Genomic DNA, 20,042 nt, shown 5'->3' on the forward strand with positions numbered 1-20,042 from the left:
GCCGCGCGTTCACAGCGCACTTGGCAAAGGGAAGGGGGTGCACGCGCTGCGTGAGAGTGCTTGTTTGTGTGACGTTCCCCTCCTGCCAGGCCTTCCCGACGTGCTCCGCCATGTTGTTGTGGTTGTGAAGAGGAAGGAAGAGCCGGGGACTGACAGCAACCGAGAACGGGGAGGGGTGAGGAGACAGCTGACTTCGGGGGGAGCTCCTCTGGTATAACCCTGCACGGTAAGCTGAGAGGTCGGCGTCTATTGGCTTCTTCTACACTCTGTGTACGTCCAATGATATGTGGGTGTATAGAGTGTAAGTGTCTAGGTGTCTCCCCAGGTACGTGTCCTCTGTGTTTATTATATGAGGTGCACATATAATGGAGGAGCCCGGACATAACCTCGTCTTCTCATACACCTCAATGTCTCCCGGCCGGCTCTCCTCACACCATCACCTCCGCTTGTTGTTGTTGTGGTGTGGTCATGTGACTGCATGAGTGTCAGTCTACCTTCTTCTTCACTTGACACTCTGCCACCGGTGCGCTTAGCTTTTCTTTCTCATTGTTGTCTCTACTGTACAGGGCAGCCACAGAGGAAGATTTACTAAAACCGGTGCAGCTGTGCATAGCAACCAATCGGCTTCTAGGGTTTCATTGTCAAAGCTTAAATATACAAGCTGAAGTCAGAAGCTGATTGGTTACCATGCACAGCTGCACCAGATTCTGTGGGCACTGGTTTTAGTAAATATCCTCCCTTGTATCATTGCAGGCTATTCAGGGATTTGAGGCTGCAGGCACGGCTTGTAAATGGAATTGGTCCAGCTTGCATGTCAGTGTTTGCACAGTAAATAGAGCAAACAAAGCTATGGGATATAGATCCGAATCGGCCTAGGTAGAGGAGGAAGTATACCTTGTGAAATGCAAGTAGTTTGGTTTGTGTGTAATCGATGCAACGCGTTAAGCCTAGGTTCACATTGGAGTGATTTAACAGCAAGTCGCAGCCTATTGGCACAACAACGATTTTTGCAGCGCCGCACCGATATGCAAAAGCAGTTCCTGCACTACTTTTGCAGATTTCAGGTGTGACTTCAATAGACATCTGTGCACAAAGCCACACAGATGTCTATCAAGTAGCACCTTAAATTGTGCTGACCTTGCTACTTTGCAATCGCACTACTTCAAGCAAAGTAGTATCAATGTGAACCAGGCTAAAGCAGTATTTAAAGTGATTGTAAAGGCAGAAGGATTTTTGTTATTATTGTAAAGGGGTGTATGTATATATATATATATATATATACACATACACACACACACACACACACACACACACACACACACACACACACACACACACACACACACACACACACACACGTTTTACTTGCCTGCTCTGTATAGTGGTTTTGCACAGAGCAGTCTAGATCCTCCTCTTCTCGGGTCCCTCTTTGCTGCTATCGAGTGCCCCTCAGCCAGCAGCTTGCTACAGGGGGCACCCGAGCTGAGCCAGAGCTCCCGTGTATCCATTTGGACGCGGAGCCCCGAATCCTCTCCCCTGATTGATTGACAGCCGCGGGAGCCAATGGTGCTGCTGCTGTGTCTCAGCCAATCGGGAGGAGTGTCTGGGACAGCTAAGAAACTTGTGGACAGCGCTGGAGAGAGATGGGGCTCAGATAAGTAATTTGAGGGTGCTGGGAGGCTGCTACACACAGAAGGGTTTTTATCTTGATGCATATAATGCATCAGAATAAAAAAAAACCTTCTGCCTTTACAACTCCTTTTGATTCATTCTATGCAATAAAGGAGTTGTAAAGTCAGGTGTTTTTTTTTTTTTTTTTTTTTTTTTTATCTTAATACATTCTATTCATTAAGATAAAGCCTTCTGTGTGCAGCAGCCCCACTAATACTTATCTGAGCCCCATCTCTCTCCAGCAATGTCCACACATGTCTTGGCCCTCCTGATTGGCTGAGACACAGCAGTGGCACCATTGACTCCTGCTGCTGTCAAAGTTAGCCAGCCAATCAGGAGATAGAGGGGGCGGGGCCGGACACAGTTTCGTGTCTGAATAGACAGGGAGCTGTGATTTTGCTCGGCTGCCCCCATAGCAAGCTGCTTGCTCCCTAGGAGGTAGGGGCCAGGAGCACAGAAGAGGGACTCGAGAAGAGGAGGATCCAGGCTGCTCTGTGAAAAAACATTACACAGAGGAGGTAAGTATAACATGTTGTTGAAGAAAAAAATCAAGACTTTACAATCACTTGAACATAAAAAGCCTTCTCTATGCAGCAGCCCCCTAAATACTTACCTGAGCCCCATTACTATCTAGCAATGCTGCAGGAGAAACTCGGCTGCCCGGGACTCTCCTCCTCATGGCTGAGAGCAGCGGAGCACTGTTGGCTCCCGCTGCTGTCAATCAAAGGCAGTGAGCCAATAAGGAGAGAGAGAGAGAGAGAGAGAGAGAGAGAGAGTGTGTGGGGTCTAGCCGGGGCTCAGTGTCTGATTGAACACAAGGAGCTGCAGCTTGGCTTGGGTGCCTCCATAGCAAGATGCTTGCTGTGGGGGCATTCATTGGGGGAGAGGGACCAGGAGTAACTCCAAGGGACCTAAGAGGAGGATCTAGGCTGCTCTGTGCAAAACCACTACACAGGACAGGTAAGCATGATATGTTTGTTATTTTTAGGCAAAAAAAGAGACTTTAGTATCACTATAACCACTTGCCAATCAGGTTGGCTCGGCTGTACGTCAGTCCCCTTAATGGCTATAGCAGACACACCGCCGGAACCAAGGCGCATGAACGGTGGCTGCGATGTCTGTCGGCCACCCACGATCGCTCAATAGAGAAGCAGAACGGTGATCTGTCAATGTAAACAAACAGATCCCCATTCTGACAGGGGAGTAGAGAGAGAGATGGTCTGTTCCTAGTGATCAGGAACAGCGATCTCTCTGTACTCCCAGTCAGTCCCACCTCCCTATGGAACACTTAAACCAGGGGTGCCTAACCTTTTGAAGAGCAAGGGCCACTTAAGCGACTTGGTAATCGGTCGTGGGCCACAATGAGCGGTGCGGGTGGATGGCAGCCCACTCTGCTCTATAGAGCCCACTCTAATCTCGGCACACCAAACTTGCCGGTAATAGAAGTACATGGCTCAGTGCAGGTAACCCACAGGTGCACTTCTCTGTACCTGCGGATCAGTTTACAAGCAGCCCAGTAACCACTGCAGAACAGATGTGCCCATATATACTGTGATTTTAGTAATAAAAACTTTTAATAACAGTCTTCTATTTTATTCCATCCCAGAACAGGAGGTCACGGGCCACATCAGAGGGCTCCGAGGGCCACTGGTTGGGCACACCTGACTTAAACCCTTGATCGTCTTGGTTTTAACCCCTTCCCTGCCAGTGCCCTTTATACAGTGATCAGTTGCTATTTGTAGCTCTAAACGCTGTAATAATGTCACTGGTCCCAAAAAAATCAAGTGGCTGCAATGTTGCTATAAATAAAAATGCCATAAATATATCCCCTATTTTGTAGACGCTATAACTTTTGCGCAAACCAATCAATATAAGTTTATTGTGATTTTTGGTTAAAATAAAATCATGTAGAAGAATATATATTGGCCTAAACTGATGAAGAAATCTGTTTTTTAAACATTTATTTTTTTGATATTTTTTTATAGCAAAAAGTGAAACAATGTGTGTGTGGATATAGAGGTAGAGATTGTATATATCTATCAGTCTTTTTTTTATTTATTTTTTTTGTTTATAGTTAAAAAAATAAAAACAGGAAAAAGCAGGAGGTGATCAAATGCCACCAAAAGAAAGCTCTATTTGTGGGGGGAAAAAGGACGCACATTTTGTTTGTGTGCAGTGTCGCACGACCGAGCATATGTCGGTTAAAGTGACGCAGTGCCATATCGCAAAAAAAATCCTGGTTTGTAAAGTTTTTTTTTTTTTTTTTTTTTTTTTTATCTTAATAGCTTCCTTTACCTTAATGCAGTGGGGTTTTCATGTCCTCATTGTTCGTTTTTGCTCTCAAGTTGCTGTAATTCTTCTCTGATCTCCACACTTCCTGGTTGTCTGTTTCCTGATGACCACAGTGCTGGGAGCTTTCTCTCTGTGGTCACTAATCAAGGAGGTGTGATTACTGTGTGTCTAAAACCCCTCAGCACCAGTTTCGTTTTGCAAACCATCACTGCCCTGTATTGGCTCTGTACAGCAGAGAGACAGGAAACAACATGCAAAAACGAAACTAGAAACTACAGGTACATTATATGATTGATTTTTATCTATTTTTAATCGTTTTTAAAATGAATCAGTAAACTATTATGTCTCTATACCCTGTAAACAGTCATTTCAGCTTAACATTTTTTTTTTTTTTTACAACTCCTTTTAAGGGGGTAAATCCTTCCGGAGCTGAAGTAGTATTATATTGCAGCTACTGTACCCATCATTGGATGTGGTGTCTGCTTTAGTTCTCTTCTTCTATCGTGTGTGTGTGTGAGGTTTGTTTTTTAAAAAAAATTGCGCTTTTTTTCCTCTGTTTTTCCCCTGGTGTTCTGGCCGGTAGCACATCTCCTGTATTAGACTGTCCAGCTCTGGCTGAAGGGTCACCTTTTGGACAGCAGCATTGCCTGTAATGTTAGAAGTACTAACAGATTCACATACACTAAAAAGAATGGATACAAACTCCAGCTTGGTGTGTTTTTATTGCAAAAGGTGTATACACAACATTACAAGGTAACATAATATGCAGAAGTGGTTACAAAGAAATATGTATTGCATTGTGTTGTAACAGTTAACTCTTGTCTCGCAATCGTCGAGACCAAACAAGCAGTAAGTGGATCAGACGTGAACTTCATAAGGCAATGGATGCAAACCTAGTCATATAATAATTATATTCAAGTCGGCATCGGGTAGAGTCATTTCTTTCCCATGTGATGTTTTTCTATACAGTCAAAGTAGAACTCCTCCCGATATCCCAGATTTTTTTGGGGCCGCCTCTATGTTCAAACTAATTTTTCATATGGAAGAATCTGGTTTACGGACTATCCATTGTCTAACTAAAGGAGGGTTAGGTTGGATCCTTTTTTAATTGCTATGGCCTTGCGGGCCACAGATTGTTTCTCTCAGGAATATTCTTGTATACTTAGGGGACATGCCTCAGGGGCAGCTCAGTTTATAAGCAGTTACAGCAACAGTCTTTTCCTTTTTTCTGATATTCTTTACAGCGCTTTAACCTCGTTTTTTGAGGTTTTAACCCCCGCTAGCGGCTGGAAAAGGGTTAAAACTGTCACTACTGCGGCACTTTTTTCGGCGGTTCAGCTGCGCTGCCCATTCATTTCATTTCATTTCATGTTCACACCGCTCCAAAGATGCTGCTTGCAGGAGTTATTTTTAATGTCCTGCCACCGCATCCCCTCAGTGTGAAAGCCCCTCTGGCTTTCACACTGAACCTGCAGGAGGGCCTGAAAAAGCCTCGGTGTGAAAGGGGTCTTAGCGCAAGAAAATGCATCCCTTTACATTCTATGTATGTCTTCACATTGGCCCATTGTGGTGTTAGATATCTTGCTTGCTGCATTTTTGGTTGGTTAAAAAAATGCATCAAAACGCACCTCCCCATTGAAATGCATGGAAAACACAGTAAGAACGCACCCATGTTACATTTTTGAGACGGATGACCTATGAAAAACGCACCATAAGCACAGAAAAATTGCAGCTAAATTGCATGCATTTTTGGCGCCATTATCTGCACCTTTTTCTCTATTGACAAAATGCAGAAAACACAATTTCTGGCTGCCGAAATTTCGGTGTATCTCTAATAAAAACTGATAATGTTACTCGCCTCTGCCAGTGTTAAGTGCTTTGTCTCCATGTAAATTGATGCATTCTGCTGGAGAGCTTGTTACTGACTGGATCAGCAAATCAAAATGGGGGGGGGGGAGAGAAGGAAACAAATGCAGCTGTCACATCTAAGAATTGGTAAGCTGCAATATGTTTTCTTTTGGGTTAATACAACTTTAAACTGTACAACATCAGACATGAAATATGAACAAAGCATATCCCTCTATGGTGTGCACTTGACTCGGTTAGGAGCCCAAAGTCTAATTTCTGTCTGTTGCTTCGTTCCTGTGTCTGCATGAGCTACTTCTGACATTGCCATGACATTGCCAAAGATCTCGCATGCCCTCTTTAATGAAGGAGGTTCTTGCAATCCTCTATAAACAAAGGATATATTGTAGTCTGTTTTATCAATCTGGCAACTGTGTGTCTTTTTGAAGCGTGGAAGCCATTCTGTGGGGCCACTAAACCTGACAGAAAGGTGACTCGATCTTCCAACTCTCTCATAACATTTAGATAATTGGGAAGGCATCTCTGCCCCGTGTTTTGTCTTTGGTGTTCTCTGCCCCGTGTTTTGTCTTTGGTGTTCTCTGCCCCGTGTTTTGTCTTTGGTGTTCTCTGCCCCATGTTTTGTCTTTGGTGTTCTCTGCCCCGTGTTTTGTCTTTGGTGTTCTCTGCCCCGTGTTTTGTCTTTGGTGTTCTCTGCCCCGTGTTTTGTCTTTGGTGTTCTCTGCCCCGTGTTTTGTCTTTGGTGTTCTCTGCCCCGTGTTTTGTCTTTGGTGTTCTCTGCCCCGTGTTTTGTCTTTGGTGTTCTCTGCCCCGTGTTTTGTCTTTGGTGTTCTCTGCCCCGTTTTTGTCTTTGGTGTTCTCTGCCCCGTTTTTGTCTTTGGTGTTCTCTGCCCCGTTTGTCTTTGGTGTTCTCTGCCCAGTTTTTTGTCTTTGGTGTTCTCTGCCCCGTTTTTTGTCTTTGGTGTTCTCGCATTAAGGAAGGAGTTTAAATCTTCTGCATCCAATGACGTGGCATGGCTACCTTTTGGCAAATAAGTAGGTTCTAGCTTCTGTATATCTGGAAGAATTGTTGGGTTTCCTTGTTGGATAAAACGTGTAAATTTCTCTCTCTTCTAACCGTATTAATGGCAAAAGGAATAGCCTATTTGAAATCAGACCTTAATGAAGAGTCCAGTATTGGTTTAAAGGGTAGTTTGGATAACCCATTTAGCAAATCCAACAGGGGAATAAACTTTTGCTGAACATGTGTTCCATATTCTCTGGAGAAATGGCTTAACCAATGGATCTAATGCCAACTTTGTCTAAGAAGACATAAGACTAGTACTTGTATGTGAAGGGTACTGAGCACTAAACCCCAACCAACTCAACTGAATTTTTTTTTTTTGTACCGCAGAAAAAGAATCCACACGATATAGGTAAATGGTGACATTTATTAAAAAACCTATCCTTTACTAGCTTTAGATTCCTAACTTTACTGGGGGGGCAAGGATGTTTCTCTAATCACCTGATTTTTGCATAGATACAGTAGTTTATATTTGACTGTTTGTAATCAACAAAGTATCTCTACTGGATGAAGGGTTTTACAACTTTCCAACATGCAACAAAAGGAAATAAAACGTCTTGTATCCGTTTGGAAATAATTCAGCAAGCAACACTTTTTTGCATTCATTTCCACATAATGCGTTGCTTCTGAGTCACTTTGCCATTATTTTCACAAGCAGTGGGGCGATGTAATTTTTCAGATGTAAGTTTCTGGCTTAGTTTAGCATTTGTTGTCTTAAAGCCAATCTGTGAAAAATGTATTTTATTTGCTTTGGTATATAGTATAGATGTTGGGGTTTTCAAACCTTGCATGATGCTATGAGGTCAGGGCTTCAGGACTCCCTCAAATGGTTATTTGACTGACCATGTTCCAGAGCTTTCAGCATGTCTTTGCCACAGAGGCATGGGGAGACTATAGGGAGTTCTATAAACATGGCCCCCCCCCCCCCTTTTTGTTTTGGAGGAAGTCCCTTGAGGAGTTTTGTGGCAAGACAAATGGATGGAGCTGACAGTTTATTTTTTTATTTTTTTTCATGGTATTTCGTATTTTTTTTTTATTTATTTTTTTTCAGTCTCACTTATTACTGATATATTGTGGGGAAAACTGCTTTATGATGGCTTGAATTCCATATTTAGTATAGATACTACACTAGTAGCCAAGTCAGATCGGTGCCTCACGCTAGCAGCAGTGTTGCCAAAAAATGCAGCTGCCACTTTCTCCAATGGAAGTTTTTACTTTGCTGGCCAAAATGAGCAGCATGATACAAACTACAGGAGGTTGCGGGCGTGACATTAGTGTAATATACAGTATCACAGTTGCTGGCATCACTCTACCGGTGGCCAAGATTAATCTTACTGGTTTGTAAATTAGAATGACTTTAAAATTTAATACAATAAATATTTTTAAATTCTTTTTTTATTTATTTTTTTGTCATGTTTTTATATTCAGATCTATATTTTTGTTGTACTGTGTTAATACAAAAGTTCCAGTTTTCTTGTAATTGGTTGTATAATTATAATGTTGTATAACAATTATTTTAAAACGGAATGTTAAATGAGAAGAGAAGAAATAGGACACAGTTCCTTTTAATTTCCGTCTAATACTGTAATCGGTCATGTGACTGAGAGGTGAGATGCAAAATCGGAATTCCAGAAGCATGAACCATGCGCTCTCTGGCACATCCCCTTACTATGTCATACTTTGGGCAGAGAAATAATGAAACAAATGCCTGCTGTCTCAGGAATTTTTACTCTCGTTGACGCATTCTGTCCCAAGGTCCTGTCGCTTGGATCTTCTTTTGCTCTTGTGTAATCGCAGCAACAAAGGATAAATGCATTGGCATTCACCCTTTGCTTGCCATGAAGTGTCAGAAATGATTAGATCTTGCTAACTAATAACCTACCTTTTGAAAAGTATGGGGGGTTGGTTTAAAGGCTCCCCTGAAGACCTGCAGCAACGTATTTTATTACTGTAAAATATTTTATGGTGCTTGTCAGTCAGCATTATTTGCAACAGTAATCCTTAAATGTACCCACTTAAAAATAAAAATCTTTCTACAACTTTTTTTTGTAATATTTGGGGAATCCTTGGGTATTGTTTTATGGTGGCATCAGACTTTCTAGAGAACTTGTAATAAAAAGGAACTTGAAAGGGTTCAATCAAATGGATTTTACACTTTTTTTTTTTTTATTTATTTATTTATTTTTATTTATTTTTATTGTAAAGGTGGAAACTTCTTTTAGGAAAACAGTCGGCCATATTATTTGAACTTTATAGATTGGGCAAAATGCTGACTTAATTTTTAGTTCTGGACCTTTAACCTTTGTCCAAGTGTTCCTTCTTTTAATAGCCAAGAGATGATCAGTGCCAAACACACTGGGTGGACAGGCTGTGTGTTTTAATCTAAGTAACAATGGGGGTCTGAAACATTGATCTGTATGAATATTGGGCTGCAGCTGCCCCCATTTTTTTGGTGAATTTAAAATGATTATGTTCTGTAGCCCACAGCAATGTTTTGACCCCTATTTTTGGTTTATTACCTGCAAGAAGTCTTGTCTAAGAGCTGCATCTTGATAAACATTCCAAGGTCAAACCTCCAGTAGGGGTTGGAGGGATTTATGCTGATTTATGATTTATGATTCTTACCTAGGAGCTAGCAAGCTTTATAAGCAGGCAGAAAAGATAGTGCCTTAAAGTATTCATACCGCATGAAATTTTCCACATTTTGTCATGTTGCAACCAAAAACGTGAATGTATTTTATTGGGATTTTATGTGATAGACCAACACAAAGTGGCACATAATTACATTTTGAAGTGGAAGGAAAATTATTGATTTACAAATGTTTGTTTTGCCTGTTTTTTCTTTGCAAAATAGCGCTGTCAGATTGGATAGAGTGTCTGTGAACAGCAATTTTCAAGTCTTGCCACAGATTCTCCATTGGATTTGGGTCTGGCCTTTCTAACACAGGAATATGATTTAATCCAAAACCTCCCATTGTAGCTCTGGCTGTATGCTTAGGGTTGTTTTCTAAGATTGCTCTGTATTTGGCTCCATCCATCTTCCCATCAACTCTGACCAGCTGCTGAAGAAAAGCATACCCACAACACGATGCTGCCAACACCATGTTTCATGGTGTGTTCAGGGTGATGTGCTGGGTAAGTTTTCTGCCACACATGGCTTTTTGCTTTTGGGCCAAAAAGTTCAATTTTGGTCTCGTCTGACCAGAGCACCTTCTTCCACATGTTTGCTGTGTCCCTCACATGGCTTCTTGCAAACTGGCAACAGAATTTCTTTTATGGCTTTCTTTCAACGACTTCTTCCTTTTGCCACTCTTCCATAAAGGCCAGATTTGTGGAGTGCACGACTAAGGCTGCATTCACACCTCCGCGACAAGATACGCCGCGTACGCGGCGTATTTTGTCGCGGGTGTGTAACTTTTTTTTTTTTCACAAAGCCTTCCCATTGCTTTGTATGGCCGAACGCCAATGTCGCCTGCGTCTGAGATGTGAACCATCTCCGTAGACAGCAATGGGAATTCTCCCCTCTAGCGGCACAAGCGTCAGGCGTTTTGTCGCCTAGATGTGAATGGGCTCTAATAGTTGTCCCGTGGACAGATTCTCCCACTTGAGCTGTGGCTCTCTGCAGCTCCTCCAGAGTTATCATGAGCCTCTTGGTGGCTGCTTCTCTGATTAATGCTCTCCTTCCCGTGCCTGTCGGTTTAGGTGGACACCATGTCTTGGTAGGTTTACAATTGAGCCATGCTTTTTTTTTTTTTTTTTTTTTTCTTCCATTTTCGGATGATGGGTTGAACAGTGCTCCGTGAGATGTTCAAAGCTTGGGAGTTATTTTTTTATAATCTAAATGTGCTTTAAAGTTCTCCAACTTTATCCCTGACCTGTTTGGTGTGTTCCTTTTGGCCTTTGTAATGGGTGGTTGTTCATTAGGGGTCTCTAACTTCTAAAGCAGGGGTAGGCAACCTGGGGCCCTTTAGCTGTTGCAGAACAAAGTCCCATCATGCCTCTGGGTGTAATTGTAACTGCGAGCCTTGCAATGCCTCATTGTAAATGTAGTTCCACGACAGCTGGATGGCCCCAGGTTGCCTACCCCTGCTCTAAAGGGCTTCACAGAACAGCTGTATTTATACTGAGACTAAATTTACTCACAGGTGGACTTTATTAATAAAAGATTTTAGTTGGGGGTATCAGAGTAAAGGGGGCTGAATACAAATGCACGCCACACTTTTCAGATATTTGTATGTAAAAAAAAAAAATGTTGAAATACATTTTCTTTTTTCTTTCACTTTACAATTATGTGCCACTTTGTGTTGGTCTATCGCATTTTTGATTGTAACGTGACAAAATATTGAACATTTTAAGGGGTGTGAATACTTTTTCAAGGCACTGTATGTCTCAATCTACTAAAAAGAGTAGACACGGCTCTGTGAAATATGAATAGATGGATAATCCTGAGTTATGGACAGAATAAATAGCGACCCCTTTAGGTATTGGTACAGTAGATGGTGTTTTTTTATAAGAACTTTGTGTTTGTTTTTTTGCAGTTGCCCAAAGATTTGCCCATTGACATGTATTTGCTAAATGAATACCGGTCTCCTTATGTTGTCTAAATTGAGCGTGATTATTTTAATGGTCAAATAGATTGGATTTATGTATTTGCTGGTCTGCTCCACCTGTACTTTATCAGAATCTCAAAGTATCCATAAATGTGTCTGCCCTTCCCTTTTCCTTGAGAGATATTACATTCCTGATTGGTAGGCACGCCTATGCGATCATAAAAAGCAACATTAAATATGTGTGTGTCATGCTATTTTGAAGTATTAAATCGTAATGGTACAGACATGTACATAAGCTTTAATTATAGCTTAGAGCTTTTAACTCCTAGTTTACAAGAATACTGGCTTTAAAACCTGGCTACCTACTGTGGTATACCTCCTAATATCCTTTTTGAAATTGTTATAGACAAATTAACACAGAACGCACTTTATGAAAAATGAAGGTAAGTCCTTACAAGGCTACTTGTTGACTTTAAAAATGTACCAGCTGTAAAGGGCACAATTCAACTGCCCTCCTGACAAAAGAAAGTGACTTGCAGAAACCTCCATAAACTTGCATCCATAGATATTGTGATTAGCCGATTTTTAAAACCTTGAAAATGGGCCATGCTGAGCGCAGGCCTCTAACGGAGTGCAAATGGTAGAGTCTGTACGAGTTCCTGGACAGGACCGCGCAGTAGCGAGCAATACTGCTAAGGCTCCGTTCACAATGGTGCTTTATAGGATCCGACTTGTGAGACATCAAGGCTGATGACATGTGAAATTCAATATTTCCCTATAAGAGCCGCCTTAGCTGATACTACACAAGTCTGTCCGACTTTTGAACTTTTCTACTAGTTCTTCAATGCCACAGAGTGAACAATAAAATCGCATCCAAGTCGAAATTCAACGTTGCACTGAAAGTCATAGATATATATAGATATACTCACTGTGTGTGTGTTTATTTTTATTTTTTTATTTGGGACAAGTAATTGAAAATCCACCCAATGGGACACACAAAAACCCTTCGTTACTCTTTTTTTCCAGAATGAAAAAATAAATAAAATTGCTGTCTTTAATAAAACTGTAGTTCACAACAGGTACAGGAAGTGGGGTAAGAGTTTTTTTCTTTCAAAGGCTGTGTGAATCTGCACAGTGAAGGAATTGGGAATGGGGCTGAAGATACCGGTAAGTATTGGTGAGCGTCCTACATTCAGAGAAGTTTTCTTAAAGGGTACTTTATTTCTTTAACACAACATTTTTAATTTGAACTTTTTTTTAAATCTGCAACATACGCATCAAAACAAAATGTATACAAAATCCTAGAGCCCTTTCACACTGTGCCGCCCATAGCGTCAGCGGTAAAAAGCTGCTATTTTTACCGCTGTGGGTGGATTTGCGGCGCATTTCGCCCGCTAGCGGGACCCATTTAGTTCCTACTTTAATAAAAATTAAGTCAGCAACTACAAATACTGCAGCTGATGAGTTTTAATAATCGGACACTTGCCTGTCCTGGAGTGCAGAGATGTGGGGGAACGAAGCTCCGCTCCTCTCCCCCTCCTCTCTGCAGCGCCATCATCACTACTGTTGGTGTGGCTTCACAGCTGGTGACACGCTGCACACCGTGATTGGCCGAGCAGTCACCTGGGACCTGTGACGTGTCCCAGATTGCAGAGAGGGAGGGAGGAGAGGTGACCTTCCTTGCAGTGCCCAGGAAGTCCCCCCCGTCCCCCCCCAAAAAAAAAGACATACCAGATTTTTTTCCCCGACACACAGGACATTCCATCGACCCATTTTATTCCAGTTTTTCAGCCTTACCCACATTTCCACTGATGGAGCGTGATGTACTCTGCATATAAACTGATAGAATGAGGGGAGATGGGAAGCGTGTGAAACAAGCCAGGTAAATGTGTCCGGTACCGAGCAGGTTACATGTACATCAATTTTGGAATATATATATATATATATATATATATATATATATATATATATATATATATATATACATACATACATACATACATACATACATACATACATACATACATACATACATACATACATACATACATACATACATACATACATACATACATACATACATACATTTTCTTACCCACTAATGTTAAGTGATTTGTGACTGCAATAAAAAGCCTGACTAAGATTCTAATCCTTGCCTACCATGTTAGGAAATAGAAAATAAATCCTATTCTACAGCGGTTAACACAAATTTGATCCAACTCTAAGATCATGCTGTAACTCTGTACTCCTAAATCTGTGCACGTCTTTCCTGCAAGAGTACTTTTGTCTGTAAACAATGGCATATACTGTTGTATAGTTTTGTGGAAATAAGTCGATTCAGAGACAAGTTTAGCCATCTAGGACACAAAAAATGCAGCATGACACTAAAGTCATTATTAACTATCACAGGATCAGGAAACTATTCCAGGGATTTGATACTGGTCCATATTTTACATTTTTATTTTCTTGCATTATTTTCTTATTGTGCTTCTTCCACAAGGTTTATAGTTTCTATTTCTTGTCACTATCTAGATGTCGGACATGGCACAAAACTACAGAGGTACACCGGATGATCTAGACACAGAATATATTGTTCTAAATGATAACTGAGGTTATGAATAAAACTTTGTATGTGCCCTCTTTATATATAATGTATATATTTTATAACGTGTGTGTGTGAAATCCCACCTTTATTTAGGCTCTGTTCACACTATTGCAATTTCAGGTGCAACTTTAATCATATGACAGCAGAAATCACATTGGTTTCAATATTGCCGATTCACATCAATGCAGTTTGGCTCGTTTTACGTTGTTGGAAAAAGTTCCTGTGCAATTCAAGCACGATTTATTTATTTTCCCCATGGAATATATAATCCTTATCAAAGTCGCATTTCATAATCTGTACTGAAAGTCTGATCAAAATCTGATCGCAGGAGTATGGGCAGGTTATCCTACTGTGTGGCAGGTGCATATGCACCTTCTCCTAGATGTACAAATACCTTGCTTGTCTCTGCATAGGCCAGATAAGCAAGGAGTCTTCAAACAAAATGTCTGCTCTGAGGACGAAACAGCGTATTTCAGCCTGCCGCACAAGACTGGGTGATAGCAAATGCTGGATTTTGACATACAAAGGCTAATCATCCAGTGTACATGTAGCAATGTGATGCTGGGGTACATGCGTAGGATGTAGCATTCATAACTTCAGGTATCATTATTTGTCCTTTGTTTCGCAGGTACACACAAAGCCCTTTTTCTTGACCACGGATTTTCCCAGTGCTTTTTTTCACAAGAAGTCATAGAAACTATGTATATAACATTTCCATGCATTAATAAGACCACTTCATGAAGGCGATCATATTAATCTAAAAATCTGATGGATCACGGTTGACTGTGCAGCTATTCTGTTCCTTTTGAATTGCTTCTTTTACCCCTTTCATGTTGCATATGGGCTTGTAGGCCATAAATGTGTGGGGGTGTGTTTTTTTTTTTTGTTATGTTATGATGCATAATTTTATAGTGGGAAGTTTGGCATTGTGGTGGCATTCTTGTCCTTGAGACTGTCTAGGTATCAGTATTTACAATGTCCCAGCCTGAGGCCGTCTAATAATTGAAGATGTTTTCTTGCTTGGGCATCTGTGTGCTGATGAATGGTGCATATTTGGGGGCATTCTGAGTTCAGACAATCTTTTATACTGTCAGTCCTGTCTAGTGTGAATATGTAGCCATATCAACATATTTAAAGAGACATATCCTAATATACGTTTTTCATCTCTACATTAGGCAATTTCGTTGGCATTTCCTGTGTAATTGCCTTTAACCACCTCAGCCCCGGACCATATTGCTGGTCAAAGACCAGGCCACTTTTTGCGATTCGGCACTGCGTCACTTTAACTGACAATTGCGCGGTCGTGCGACGTGGCTCCCAAACAAAATTGGCGTCCTTTTTTCCCCACAAATAGCTTTTTTTTGGTGGTATTTGATCTCCTCTGCGGTTTTTAGTTTTTGCGCTAAAAAACAAAAATAGAGCGACAATTTTGAAAAAAATGCAATATTTTTAACTTTTTTTTGCTATAATAAATATCCCCCAAAAATATATATATATAAACAATTTTTTTTTTTTCCTCAGTTTAGGCCGATACGTATTCTTCTACATATTTTTCATAAAAAACATTGCAATAAGCGTTCATTGATTTGGTTTGCGCAAAAGTTATAGCGTTTACAAAATAGGGGATAGTTTTTTTATGGCATTTTTATTATTTTTTTAAATTTATTTTTTACGAGTAATGTCCGCGACATTATGGCGGACACTTCGGACACTTTTGACACATTTTTGGGACCATTGGCATTTTTATAGCGATCAGTGCTATAAAAATGCCACTGGCGCAGGGAAGGGGTTAACACTAGGGGCGAGGAAGGGGTTAAGTATGTTCCCTGGGTGTGTTCTAACTGAAGGGGGGGGGGGGTGGAGTGACTAGGGGAAATGACTGATCGCAGTTCATACATTGTATGAACAGGCAATCGGGCATTTCTCCCCCTGACAGGATCGGGAGCTGTGTGTTTACAGAATAAAACGTCCACTTAAAGCGGTAGTTCTCCCTCAAAAAAATTGTTACCCTTAGATTGAGGCTCATTTTGTCTAGGGGAATCGGCTAGTTTGAAAATCGAAGCAGTACTTACCGTTGTAGAGAGCGATCTTCTCCGCCGCTTCCGGGTATGGTTTTCGGGACTGGGCGTTCCTATTTTGATTGACAGTCTTCCGACAGGCTTCTGACGGTCGCATCCATCGCGTCACGAGTAGCCGAACATCGGCGCGGCTCTATACGGCGCCTGCGCACCGACGTTCGGCTACTTTTGGAAAATCGTGACGCGATAGATGCGACCGTCGGAAGCCTGTCAATCAAGAAGGAACGCCCAGACCCGAAGACCATACCCGGAAGCGGCGGAGAAGATCGCTCTCTACAGCTTCCATTTTAAAACAACTAGCCGATTCCCCTAGACAAAATGAGCATCAATCTAAGGGTAACAATTTTTTTGAGGGGGAACTACCGCTTTAAAGCGGAGGTTTACCCATAGCTTACACTTTTTAGCCTTAGATTCATGCTCGTTTTGTCTAGGGGAATCGGCTATTGGTTTTAAAATATGATCCGTACTTACCCGTTTACGAGATGCATCCTCTCCGTCGCTTCCGGGTATGGGCTGCGGGACTGGGCCTTCCTTCTTGATTGACAGTCTTCCGAGAGGCTTCCGACGGTCGCATCCATCGCGTCACGATTTTCCGAAAGAAGCCGAACGTCGGTGCGCAGGCGCAGTATAGAGCCGCACCGACGTTTGGCTTCTTTCGGCTAAGAGTGACGCGATGGATGCGACCGTCGGAAGCCTCTCGGAAGGCTGTCAATCAAGAAGAAACGCCCGCTCCCGAAGACCCATACCCGGACGCGACGGAAGAAGATAACGGGTAAGTATGGATCATATTTTAAAACCAATAGCCGATTCCCCTAGACAAAACGAGCAGGAATCTAAGGCTTAAATAGAAACAAAAACCGAATTGGGTGAACTCCCGCTTTAAGTTCTATAAAATAACATTTACAACACATATAAGCTTTTACTAGAGTTGAGGAGCTGCTGCGTTTATGGAAGCCTCAACCTTCCTCTCCTGAACGTGGAAGAATTGTGGTGTGATATTTTTTTTTTTTTTTTTTGCAACATTTCATTTAATGTAGGCTGTGTACATAAAGTCTTGAAGGGCCTTTAAAGGCAGGTATTTTCGAGCAATCTCATGTATGTTACATGAGATTGCTCGAAAAAATTGCTCGAAAATCAGTCTTTGACTGTCCTGTTTTTAATTTAGGGCTTCTTCACACCATGTCTGTTTTGAGCTGCGTTTTTCTGCACACCACTGAACGTGTCTTGTGTGAAAAGGGCACATAGAAAACAATTGTTTACTTGCAGCTGATCGGACATGTTGTGAACACGTTGGTCTGCAGTTACACCTGTAGCACATCCATAGTCTGACTATCTCTTGTGGAATGTTAACAGTCTGTTTTGTAGCATTACACATATTATATATAGCCTTTTGATGTCAGAGACACAATTAAAGCTTCCTATATCTTGTAAGTTGACTGGCCCAACTGGTTGGCTATGATTTTGAATTTGATGGGGTTGAAGTACATCCCACACCACACAGGAGATTTTGCAATCAAAATGTAGTGTGGCCACCCTAATAAAAATGGAGGTTTTTATATTTCTCCTTTTTTACATGTTTATATCAAAGTGTTGCTAAACCCACAACAGTAAAATCAGTCTGTACATGCAGCATAGCATGCTTGTTATACTCACGGTGGTTAAAGCGACACTAAAGTTAAAAAAAAGTTTTATTTTTTAAATAAACAAACATGTTATACTTGCTGTGTGGCTCGTTTTGCACAGAGTGGCTCCAATCCACGTCTTCTGGGATCCCTCAGCAGCTGTCATGGCTCCCCCTCCGCAAGAGCTCCCCCTCCAGAAGAGCTTTCCACCTTCATGCGAGCTTGCTTGGTGGAAAGCTCTTGCGGGCGCACTCTCATGATACAGCGGCGGCCATGGCCGCCGACTATCACTCGGCCTCGGCGTGCCGTGTCATTGGATGTGATTGACAGCAGCGCCAGCCAATGGCTGCTCTGCTTTCAATCCATCCAGTGCAGCCAATCAACAGCCAGGCTGGGAACCGAAGAGGATGACGGGGACAAGCGTGGGACTTTTGAGGGGTCGGGTAAGTACTGTCGGATGTTTTTTCACCTTAAAACGGATGTCCGCTGAAAGAAAATATTAAAAGCCAGCAGCTACAAATACTGCAGCTGCTGACTTTTAATATTAGAACACTTACCTGTCCTGGAGTCCAGCGCCGTCCGCAGCAGAAGACGAACGATCGCTCGTCGCTCTGCTGCCCCCCCGATTTCCTCGGTGAGGGAACCAGGAAGTGAAGCGCTCCGGCTTCACTGCCCGGTTCCCTACGACGCATGCGCGAGTCGCGCTACGCCTGCCGATTGGCTCCCACTGTGTACTGGGAGCCAAGTGTTCCCAGAACACAACGGGGGGGGGGGGGGAGGTGACGTCATGCCTGCAGTCTGCCTGAGACTATGTGGCCGGAAGTGGGTGAAAATACCTGTCTTTAGACGGGTATCTGCACCTCCTTCCCCCCTGAAAGATGTCAAATGTGACACCGGAGGGTTCTGATCAGCGGGAGTTCCACTTTAGGGTGGAGCTCTGCTTTAATGCATAGGATGCATTAAGGTGAAAGAACATTTACCTTTTAAGGGGTTAATCCTTTACACAATGCAAACAGTTTTGTCCTGAATGCACAGATCCTTCCCTCTTGCACTGTCTATCTGGGGAAGGCAGCTAACACGGGGAGGGTAGCTGACCTGCACATGCTCAGTTGTATCTCTTTATGCTGGAGAAAAACGTTTTCTTGTTCTCAGTTAGCCAGGTCACATGATCTTGCCGTCGCACATGTGGGCGTGTGGCTGCAGTGAAAATCTCCACCTTCCTGAACTCTCAGCACTGAAGAAACTGTGCAGTTTATCATGTACGGTGGTTTATAGATCAGCCAAAAAGGTATATAGCGGCAGTATTTTATTGTACAAAGGTTTATAAGCTGTGGGGGGCAGACAAACAATTTTCATATTACTGGGTTTAGTAACACTTTAAGTAGCAGTGTACTCTGCACATGTATAAGTCTTCTGCACTGCTTATCCATATATGTTTATCATGGAACTTTATATCTATCCGTGTGTTGAATTCTTTATCTTGTTAAAACATCTGCCATGTATAACCTGAGGGCATTAACCGTCTCTATGCTTTTATTTGTCAGTGTGGCACACAGTATATCGTGGACTGCACGCCAAGGTTTTGTGGCCTCATTGGCTTGTTTTGCTGATATCAGCCACGAGTTTTGCTTGCTGGGATTAGGCTGTGTATTTTTCTCATAGAGGTCTGTTATGTTCCATTTGTGCACATTGTCTGCCAGTGTGAATCTTGCACATCAGCACTTCAGCAGAATTATCCTATGTTTCATTCCAGCGTACACAGCCTGTCTGTTCCCTTTATAGCACAGCAGTCGTCTCAGTTCTCTGGGTCAATGAACATCATTTGAACTATTGCAGGGCTTCAGTTGGCATTTTGTTTTGCAGTTTGGGCACTAAATTTCTTTGGCATTTATGTAGAATCCTGGTTTCAGTGAATGCATTTCATTATGGTCTTGTTTTGTTTGGTGTTTGTTTTATTTATTTATTCTCAACTATACTACTTTACCTTTTTTTTTTATTTATTTTTTTATTTTTTTCTGTGCAGTGTCACAATTTTGTAACATCATTCAAAATTACTTAGGGAAGTCATCAGACTGATAACGCTGATGACAAAAGTGGGATTTTCGGATCGTCTAACTTTGGGAGACCAATCTTTCTGCACTGTGCACCCACTCAGATTACTGGTTTATTCAATATGGTTGTGCACAGTGCCTACAACAATTGCAATTGTCAGCAGTCATTGCAATGAAAGGTGAACACTAATCAGTTGCTATGGATTTCTGTACTTTGCACATTGTTCTTTGTATTATTGAATTAGAC

The 20,042-nt window shown here is 41.9% G+C and overlaps 1 protein-coding gene across 3 annotated transcripts in view; it reads left to right on the forward strand.

Annotated features, from left to right (window-relative positions):
• Window positions 1-20,042, forward strand: part of MTMR3 (myotubularin related protein 3) — a 131,515-nt gene continuing 111,473 nt past the window's right edge. Inside the window, exon 1 of one of the 3 annotated variants that reach the window (XM_040351974.1) lies at window positions 1-226. The gene's annotated coding sequence lies outside the window, so the exon portion shown is untranslated. The remainder of the gene's footprint in view (window positions 227-20,042) is intronic. The other 2 variants (XM_040351963.1, XM_040351969.1) reach the window with 2 other exon arrangements.

Source organism: Rana temporaria, chromosome 1, assembly GCF_905171775.1.
Source record: "Rana temporaria chromosome 1, aRanTem1.1, whole genome shotgun sequence".
Classification (NCBI taxonomy): Eukaryota; Metazoa; Chordata; class Amphibia; order Anura; family Ranidae; genus Rana; species Rana temporaria.